We start from the raw sequence: 11,204 nt of genomic DNA, 5'->3' as shown, positions 1-11,204 counted from the left end.
ATCATCGGTGCAGCTGAAACCCACCGACTCCCATTCGGCGCTCCGTGCTGAGGGCAGCGTCTGTGTGAACAGAATCGCCGTGAATGAGATCAGGAAAAAACATGGATTGGGTTTAGATTTATACTTGTCAGAGACACAGTGATAAACCACACTTTGCATGCTCGCCAGCAGATCAGATAACTATCCATAAATACAACCAATTCAAACCGAAGTGCAATAGATAGAGCAAAGGGAAAGATACAGAGTGCAGAATAAAGTTCTCCCCATTGTAGCGCATCAATTCCAGAGACATTCGTCCCACCTGACTGCATTTGGCCCATATCCCCGCATGCCTGTCCTTTCCATGAACCTGCATAAAACTTTGCGGCAGTACCTGCCTCAAGTGCCTTCTCCGGCAGCTCGATCTATACACCCACCACACTTTGTGCGAAAAGGTTACCCTTCTGGTTCCTATTATATCCCCCCACCCTACACACACCTTAAACCTGTGTCCTCTGGTTCCCTATTCCCTGCGCGGGGTAAGCGACTCTGTGCCTTTACCCGATCTATCCCTCTGACGATTTTCTACACATTTGGAACATAACACTTTATCCTCCAGCGCTCCGTGGAATAACGTCCTAGCCTATTCAACCTCTCCCTGCAGCTCAATGGCACGGCGGCAAGGTTGTGCAGTGGGAGAGTTACTTTCTTACTCCGCCACAGACCCGGATTCGATCCTGACTACGGGGTGCTAGTCTGTACATAATTTGAACGCTCTCCTCGTGAATTGCGTAGGTTTTCTCCGAGATCTTGGGTTTCCAACCACACTCCAAAGACGTACATGTTTGTAGGTTAATTGGCTTGGTATAAAAATGTAAAATGGTCCCTCTATTGTTGGTAGGGCAGTGCTGATGTACAGGGATAACTTGCAGATGTGGACTCGGTGCGCCGAAGGGCCTGTTTCCGCGCTTTAGCTCTGAACTACACTAAACTATACTCAGCACCGCGGGTGCTGGCAACATTCTTGTAAGTCTTCTTTGCACCCTTTCCTGATTCGCAACACAGTGCCCAAAATTGAACGCAATACTCTAAAGGTGGCTTCGCATCCTTATTCGCGTCTATTTCGCATCGATTCCGTTCGTTGTGGTTCGATGTGGGAATGGGGATAATTTCTCACTCGGACACAAATTTAAACAGAAAGTATATTTCGCCAGGCAATCAACGTCAACTATGATTCCCTCATTGGCCTGCACCTTACAGTTCCATCCTATTATGATGCCTCAGGGTTCCTAATAGTTCCCCCGTTTGCCTTGTTGCAGCGATGAGGATGTTTCCTTCCCCACCCAGTCACTACATGCCTAACCTGAAAGTACGCTGACCGAGGGAGGCTGCTGGGGGAGGCGGAAGTCAGTCACTTTACGCCCACTGTTACCACAGCGCCACCGGCACCAACAGGGGAGGCGAGAACATCTGAACACCGCACCAGGTCGAGGAAGGAATTTCACAAACGGTTTGTCAGATGAAAAATGCGCGTATTTGCCATCTGGATTGTGTGCGGAGCATGCCTAATAGGTAAAATCGCAACAGTTAATCGGGCTACTTATACCTACGGAACGTCGACCATCGTTGTGAATGCGAACCCGTCTAGTACTTCCCTCCATGTAGATAGAACCCTGGTACTATAACCGGCATCCGTAACCCATGGAGAAAGGGAATAGGTATAGAAATAGTTTCTGCTCGAGACACTTCCTCTCGTCACCTATACCTTTTGTGCATAGAGGCTGGCTGACCCGCTGAGTTACTCCAGCTTTTTGTGTCCTACTTCGGTTTAAGTCAGCATCTGCAGTTCCTTCCTACCTGTAAGCCGCGGGAATATTTGGTTTTCCTTCATATGCAAGGGAACTATTCGATGCATATCTACCCCAGTGTCGACATTGGGCTTTGTCTCTGGAACTGATTCGCTACAATAAGAAGAACTTTATTCTGCACTCTCTATCTTCCCTTTATCTATCTATTGAACGTGCGTTTAACTTGATTGTATTTATGCATATTATCAGCTAATCCATATATTTTATTCAGATCCTAATCATGGAGATACCGTCACACAATCGCTGCCGTCGGCACAGAAGACAGAAGAAGAGTCGGTGACTTTCAATTGCGCCTATGATACCGCAGAAACGTACTACTACTTATTTTGGTATCGGCAGCATCAGGACGCAAGGCCCGAGTTCATACTGCGGAAATATTCAGGAGGATACGAGGAGAAAGCCAATTTTGCAGGCGCTCGCTTTTCTGCCCGGCACCAGATCGATAGAAAATTATTCCCTTTAACCATTTCGAGGCTGAAGCTTAGCGACTCTGCAGTTTATTACTGCGCCCTCAGCCGCACAGTGATGAAAACCAGTGAAACCTTCCTACAAAAACACCAGCTTCTGCCTTGCCTGCAGCAGCTAGATACGTCTGCAGCGCGCATGGTGTTTGTGGTTTCCCGCCGCCTGAAAATTCTTCCCAACTCACTCAGTTTCTCTCGTGGTTTGCTTGCGGTATCATCAGTGCAACTGGAACCCACCGACTCCCTTTCTGTGCTCCGTGTTGAGGGCGCCGTCTGTGTGAACAGAATCGCCGTGACTGGGATCAGGAAAAAACATGGATTGGGTTTAGATTTATACTTGTCAGAGACACAGTGAGAACCTATCATTTGCATGCTCGCCAGCAGATCAGATAACTATCTATAAATACAGACCAACGTGTCTAGAGCAACGGGAAAGATACCGAGTGCAGAACAAAGATCTCCACATTGTAGTGCATCCATTCTAGAGACAAATTCAAATATCCATAATGGGATAGATGCACACCTACCTGATGTACACAATGGTAGATATACACCTACCCTCCTTGTAATTGAGGCAGTACAGCGTAGATTCGCGAGATTTATCACTGATATGGCGGGACTGTCATATGAGGGAAGATGGAAAAGACTAGGCTTGTATTCACATGAGTTTTGAAGGATGAGAGGGGAACTTATAGAAACATATAAACGTATAACAGGACTGGACAAGCTAGATGCAGGAAAAATGTTTCCAATCTGGGCGAGTCCAGAACCAAGGGCCACATTCTTAGAATAAAGGGGAGGCCATTTAAAACTGAGGTGAGAAGGAACGTTTTAACCCAGTGAGTTGTGAATTTGTGGAATTCTCTGCCACAGAGGGCAGTGGAAGCCCAATCAATGGATGGATTTAAGAGAGAGTTAGATAGAGCTCTATGGATAGTTGGAAGAAGGGATATGGGGAGACGGCAGGCACGGGTTCCAGATTGTGGACGATCAGCCATGATCACAATACCTCAGAAGAGAAGGAATGGGTGACGTTTCGGGTCGAGACCCTTCTTCAGACTGATGTCAGGGGGCCGGGGTCTCGACCCGAAACGTCACCCATTCCCTCTTTCTTGAGATGCTGCCTGACTTGCTGAGGTACTCCAGCATTTTGTGAATAAATACCTTCGATTTATACCAGCATCTGCAGTTATTTTCCTACACGACCGCCCTCGTTATGTAGTTTGCCAGGACACCGGTCCCAACACGGTTCAAATGGACGCAGCTGCAACAAATAGTTTTACTTTTTTGCTGCAGGTTACATCAACCCTCATTTGCTGAGTCGGTATAACCACCGGGTGCGGGAAGTGGTCCGAGTCAATTTGAGGCCAGGGCGGACGTTAGTGGCGAAGTTAATAATATTTGCCTGTACTGCCTGGTACTGCCTGGTTCCAAGAGGCAGTCCACAAGCAGTAATCCACACAAAGGAGGCCAACTTGGGAGATTTGCGAGAATGGGTTTGGAGCAATGGATGCTCCATACGGACAACGGAGAAACAGGCATCGTCACAAACCCTGCGGTTACCTCCACCCATCTCTCCCCCACCTGAGCCCGTCCACTAATTCTTTAATCCTCACGTGGTGTTTCGTGTAGTACACCTCGTCCCACGCACTCCACTCATTCTACTGCGTTCCCCGGTTCAGTCGTCTCTACCTGAAATGCCGATAGCTCATTTTCGTACCCAACTTCTCGTAGACGCCGCTGAGGTTCTCCAACACATAATTTAATTTTTGCTGCAGATTCCAGCATCTCTAGCCATTTGCGTCTTGTGTCTAATGCACTACAATGTTTTCACTACAAAACTGCGTGTTAATGCATGGAATGATTTCCTGCACGTTTGTGCAAATAGAAGCCACGCTCTGCAAATTCCGTCTCCTCCAATGCGTCGATGTGTAGATTCAAATTGACATCCTTCCGCTGGCAGCAAAACCATCCGCTCGTCACCTGCGACCGTGGTTTCTTGCACCACTAAGGTCAGTTTGCAGTTACTGAATATCCCACAGGTGGGCGCTCTATCTTAGCCAGGGGGGAATGAAATAGAGGAGAAAAGTCAACTGCAGATGTTGACACTAAGAACTGCAGATGATTATTTACAAAATAAACTATGCAAAGTGCAGGAGTATTTCACGGATCCTGATATATCTCTGGAGAACTCTGGATATGGTTGGGAGTCTCTGGACCCCTCTTCAGAAGGATTGTGGTGGAGGACCTGGAAGAGGGCTGGGGTGGCACAATGTCTGGCAAGCGACAGGTGGATTCTGGGTGGATTTGATTGGCAGTTCGTTGGAAAAAGGAGAAAGATGAAAAGACAAAAAATGTGAGATAATAAGATAAGGAGAGAGCAGGCCCGCAAATGAAGTCCACCAGCGATAGTGCCCGACGCTCTGTGTTTGGCCTCCTCGTTGGGTTTCCCTCAAAGTTCAGATAAAACATCTCAAATAAAAAGAGAACGTGGTATACACGTTCCTGGGAATATTGAATTGCGGCAATTGGTTGGATTTCCACCCAACACCAAATGCGGGATATAATAAATTAATAAAAACAATGATATGAACCTAACACGTGAAAGGGTTTGGTGGAGAAAAAACGAGAAACTATTTCCGTCTGCAGTAAATGATAATCAGATAAAATCAGATCGGATAAGAAGTCTGGAGAAATTAAGAAGGAGTTCTGCTTATTGTTGTCTGTTGATTATTGTCCATTTATTTCTCAGTTTTTATATACCTACACTGAACGATTTGTGGTTGTTGTATGGGTTTTATACAGACTATGTTTATATATCTGTGGCGCTACTCCAAGTAAGACTTTCATTGTTCCATTTGGGGACACTTGACAACAAAAGAATGAGGAATTCCTCATCTTCGGAGCAGATGCGGTGGAAACGGAAGAATTCAGAGGAGAGTATATCATATTTGTAAGAGGCAGAATGGGAGGAGGTATATCCAGACATCTCTAGGAGTCCGCGGGTTTGTATATAACAGTTATAACAATTTGAACGGGCAGCCAAGAAACATGCTTGATCTTATTTGCCCCGGAATAAAGGGGTTGAAGGATAACTTCACGGCAGCACGGTGGCGCAGCGGTAGAGTTGCTGCCTTAAAGCGAATGCAGCACCGTCGACTCAGGTTCGATCCCGACTACGGGCGCTGTCTGTACGGAGTTTGTCTGTTCTCCCTGTGACCTCCGTGGGTTTTCTCCGAGATCTTCGGTTTACTGCCACACTCCAAAGACGTACAGGTTTGTAGGTTAATTGGCTGGGCAAATGTAACAATTGTCCCTAGTGGATGTAGGATAGTCTTAATGAGCGGGGATCGCTAGGCGGCGCGGACCCGTTGGGCCGAAGGGCCTGTTTCTGCGCTGTATATCTAAAAAAAATCTTTAAAATCTAAACTTCACAGAAGAGTGTAACGTTGCGAGAAGCATCGATTGAGGCGGGGGCGGTGGGGAATATCGCTGTCGCGTGAAGAATAATCAAAAACATGATTTAAGTTGAGAAGAATTAGCATTAGGAGAAATCTCAGAGATACGTTTTTGTTGCGCAGAGAGTGGTTGATATTGGGAGGAAGCCTCCAGATGAGCATCACTACCTCCATAAGGGGGATTTACATAGGGCGCAGGGCGCCCGCAGGCACAGTGGTAGAGTGTCAGCCTTACAGCGCTTGCAGCGCCGGAGATCCCGACTACAGGTGCTTACTCAATATGCACGGATTTTGTATGTTCTCCCCTTGACCTGCGTGGGTTTTCTCAGAGATCTGTTTCCTTCCACACTCCAAAGACGTACAGGTATGTAGGTAAATTGGCTCGGTAAATGTAAAAAATGTCCCTAGTTTGTGTAGGATAGCGTTAACATGCGTGGTCGCTGGTCGGCGCGGACCCGGTGGGCCGAAGGGCCCGTTTCCGCCCTGTATCTCTAAACTAAATTCAAAGGGAATAGGTGAAAGGCGTACCTTCCAAAGACGGCCAAACGTGATTGGTGCAGACGATAAAAAATGCCGTCGCATTTCATTGTCAAGTCTAGCCCTTCCCTGTACAAAGATCAGGATGTGTTCATCCCCACCGGGATCTCTGCAAGCGGAACCACTTCCCGCGGAGAACACAGACCGTGTCGTGGCTTGGGAGGAAGTTGAGGTAGACGAGGTATAGAGGGTGGAGCTATTCGGCACAGGGGACCCCATTCGCTGTCAGTCATTCCCCGCTCACCCTGGCCAGAGCGCCACCAGCACAAACAGGGGAGATGAGAAGATCCGAAAGCCTCACAGCACTCAGTCGAGGAGGTCATTTACCAAACCATCCTTCATTGGAAAATGCGAAACTTCGCCATCTAGATTATGTGTGGAGCGTGTCTGACGTAAACCCGTAGCAAACGGTTCACGTGTTTTCATGTGAAAGGGATTGCATTCTGAGTGGCGACTGGAACCAGCCTAATTTCATACATGAATTTTCATACATGAAAATATAGTTGGGGCATGTCCGTTACACCACCATAACTTGGGATACTGTTCCATTCAATTCAATAAACTGGGGCACTCTCCGATTCCCCTCTATTCTAATATGGACATTGGACTTTGTACATGGAACGGATGCGTTACAATGCTAATAACTATATTCTGTACTATCTATCTTCCCGACGCTTCAAAGGCAAAATTGACCCTGTGCTCACTGTTATGTAATCCCGTCGCACTTCCTTATAAGGGCGAACAATTCCCGGTATAAATCCCAGCAGGTGTTCTCTCCCAACGCTGTCTCTGCAAGCGGAACCACTTCCCGGGGAGAACGCAAACAGTGTCGTGGCTTCGGAGGAAGTTGAGGTAGACGGGGTATAGAGGGTGGAGCTATTCGGCACAGGGGACCCCATTCGCTGTCAGTCAGTCCCTGCTCACCCTGGTCAGAGCGTCACCGCCACAAACAGGAGAGATGAGAAGTTCCGAAACCCTCACAGCACTCAGTCGAGGAGGTCATTTACCAAACCATCCTTCATTGGAAAATGCGAAACTTTGCCATCTGGATTGTGTATGGAGCGTGTCTGACAGGTAAACCCGTAGAAACAATTCTGATGTTTTCATGTGAAAGGGATTACATTCCGAGTGACGACTGGAACCAGTCTAATTTGCCTTTTTCAAAATATATCTTGGGTATTGTGCATTCCAGTTCCATAACCTGTGTTACTGTGCCACTCATTTCCATAAACTCGGGTACTGTCCGATTCAACTTACTTCTAATGTGGTCATTGACCTATGTGCATGGAACTGGTGCGATACATTGACTATATTCTGCATTCTCTATCTTTCCTCTACCTATAGTACTCGCGTTTGATTTGATTGTATTTATGCATTGTATTAGCTGATCAGTTTGGATAGTATGTAATACAAAGCTCTTCCGCGTCTCTCGTTGCACGTATGACAACAATAAAACCAAACCAAATCCATATGTTCTTCAGATCCGAGTCATGGAGATTCCGTCACACAGTCGCCGACTTCAGCAGAGAAGGCAGAACAAGGGTCGGTGACTTTCAGCTGCACCTACGCTACCGCAGAACAGTACTACTATTTAAATTGGTACCGGCATATTCCAAACTCAGGACCCGAGTTCATAATGTGGAAATATTCACACGGGAGTGAGGAAAAGGCAGATTTTGCCAGTACTCGCTTCTCTGCCCAGCTCCAGACTGGAACAAAATTCACTAGTTTAACCCTTTCGAGGCTGCAGCTCAGCGACTCAGCAGTTTATTACTGCGCTCTGAGGAGCACACTGATGATAACCAGTTAAACCTTCCTACAAAAACATCAGCTTCTACTTCCCTTTCTGAGCCGATATATGCCTGCACAGCGCATGCTGTTTGTGGTTTCCCGCCGCCACGAGAACTCATCCCACATCCACTCGGTTTCCCTTGTCCTCTGCGCCTTCTGCAGCTTCCGCTGCTGTTTCGCTCTCACTTGCTTCAACTTGTATTCAGAATATACGTCTTTCCATCCGCAACATCTGCTGTCTCCTGCTCTTTCTACAATATCTGTATGTTACCACCGACTTGGCTCCCTATCCCATCGTGGCCACTGTTGTATTTATCATCAAATTCACAGCCTTCGCTGCGAGTCCCGAAGATTTTTAATTTCCAGCTCTTGTCCTCATCAACTTTGTCCTTATCAACAGCCTCCCTGTAGTTCTCACTCTCTATATATTTGCACCTAGTTCCCCCTTCCTTTTTCCGTCAATCTCACTTCTCCATACTTATCTTCTCCCCCCACCCCACCCCACCCCACCCACACACACACGCGCGCGCGCACACATCGCTCTCTGCTTATTCCAGCTCCCTTATTCTCTCTCTTCTGAATGAGTGAATGAATGAATGAATGAATGAATGAATGAATGAATGAATGAATGAATGATTGGCCGAGTATGTACACATATAAGCAATGTACCTTGCTGCTCCGCTCGCAAGTAACAACACGAACATATATTAAACAATTAAGAAAAAAGCATAAAACATTAAAACATTAAGAATACAAAGTTACAGTTTAAACATGTGAGTGAAAAAAACCAGAGCAAAAAAAAACAGTGCTGAATTTTGGTTATTCAGGAAAGCTACTACTCGCGGAAAAATTGCTATTTTTTTCTCTGACGGTGGCTGCTTTCACAGTCCGGAGTCGCCTTCCAGAGGGAAATGCCTCAAAGTGTTTGTGGCCATGGTGAGAGGGGACAAAGATGATCTTGTCCGGTCGCTTCCTGGCCCTTGCAGTGTACAGTTCGTCAATGGGGAAGGTTACAGCCACCAACATTCCCTGCTGGTCGAACGATTCGTTGCAGACTCCGGATGTCGTGCTTGGTGGCTGACGCAAACCAGACCATGATTGAGAAGGTGAGGACAGACTCTACGATGGCAGTATGGAATTGGACTATCACTGCTGAAGCAAATTGTGCTTCCTCAGTACATGTCAAGTCGGGTCTGGCCCCTTCTACATACTGAGTCTTCTGAACAAAACCGTCGCCTGTCCATTCCCTCGAAAGATCCTCCCCGGTCCGTTGATTTCCTCCAGTACTTTGAGTTTTGCTCAAGGTTCCAGCATCTGCAGTTTCCTATGTCTCCGCACTCAAATTAATCCAGTGCACGGAATGACTAAATTCTTTAAGAAATGTCAGAAGCTCAGTTCCCTGATGATGCTAGTCGCAATAGCAGAAGGCCGCGTTGCAAAATAATAATGTTTATTTAAGGGAAGAAAACTTTCAATCTATGCTCCACTGCAGAACCGACCTGTAATGCAAAAATAAACCAAACTACTGGCAGTTCAGGCAGCATCCGTGGAACAAAATAGACAGTATCTGGTCAAGATACTTCCTCTGGAGTGAAGGGGTGGGGGGGGGGGGGAATATTCGAGAAAGCATGGATTGCGACTGGTGGATCAAAGTGATAAGAAATGGATTGGTGGGTGGACCCAACCAGGAGGAAAAAGGATGAAGATAACAAAGGCAGTGACGTGATTGGTAGCGGTAGCCGGGGCTGTAGGTGATGGAACCACATGAGAAAGGAAGGTGGGATATGGGCTAAATCTGCCTGGGATGGGCAGGTGGGAAGACATTGGGTGCGGTACGCATTGCAAGGAATGTGCAGAATTTGGGCAGATGGTGTACGGGAAGTTGGGTGTCAAGGAACGAGGTGGTCTGAGAAGGGTTTAGATGAGTGGGGGCCTATGGGTGGATAAAGGTCGCGGGGGCAGCAGGGTTACCCAGAATTACAGAATCTAATGTCAAAGCCATCCGTGTGCACATTACCATAGGGCAGGGGTGTCAAACTTATTTTCGCCCTGGGCATCATCAGCATTATGGTCGCCCACCTTCTCCCCCTTTGCTTCCCCACCACCCTTCCCTGACCCCCACTGCCCCCCTTCCCCCCACCCCCACTCTCTCTTCCCCCCACCACCACCCCCCTCTCCAGTCACACTCTCCCTCCCAACACCACTCTCTGCTCCTCCCACCCCCCTCTCCATCCCCCCACTCTCCCCTCTTCCCCACTCTCTCTTCCCCAACCACCACTGTTGTCCCCCTCCCCAGTCCCATTCGCCCCTACTCTCTCCTCACCCACTCTCACTCTCCCCTTTCCCCACCACCCCCTTTCCCCCACTCTCTCCTCCCCCACCCACCCCTATTTTCTCCTCCACCCACCCACCCCCCCGCCCCTCCTACCCCCACCATTCCATCCCACCTCCAACCTTCCCTCCCCTCACTCGGCCCCCCCCCCGTCCACTCCCCTCCCCTCCGTGGAGCCGTTGGCGGCGAAAGGCACTTACCGTGCGTGCAGGGAGGAGGGAGCGCCGGACTACTCAAGTCGGGTGCCGGATGTGGGACTACTCGAGTCGGGCGGGGCCGGTCTGGGAGTGTGGGGAGGGGGGAGAAGCGAGAGGAGACAGGCGCGGCGGGAGGCCGCAGCGCAGCGGGCAGCTTCTTCTCCTCCTCCTTCTGAGGCCGCTTCCACCGATGGCGGCGTCGAGCAGGGCGGCTGCCACCGACGGCTCCGCCGCCATTTCAGAAAGATGGCGGAGCGTGAGGAGGCCGCCATCTTTCTGAAGTGGCGACGCCGCCATCGGTGGAAGCGGCCGCTGAGGGAGGAGGAGAAGAAGCTGCCCGCTGCGCTGCGGCCTGTGTGCGATAACGGCAGGCGGGACTCGAGGACGTCGTGCCGTGGGTTGAAGGGAAGGATGAGGACCATCAGTCCGACCATCTCCCTCCTGCTCGTGAGTGTCCCCCCGGGTGTGGGAGAGTGAGGAGAGCGAGGAGAGGGGAGTGCGGAGAGGGGAGTGAGGAGAGGGGAGTGAGGAGAGGGGAGTGAGGAGAGGGGAGTGAGGAGAGGGGAGTGAGGAGAGGG

This window comes from Rhinoraja longicauda, chromosome 16, assembly GCF_053455715.1.
Source record: "Rhinoraja longicauda isolate Sanriku21f chromosome 16, sRhiLon1.1, whole genome shotgun sequence".
Lineage (NCBI taxonomy): Eukaryota > Metazoa > Chordata > Chondrichthyes > Rajiformes > Arhynchobatidae > Rhinoraja > Rhinoraja longicauda.
The sequence above is the reverse complement of the archived record's forward strand: the minus strand, read 5'-3'. Positions refer to the sequence as shown.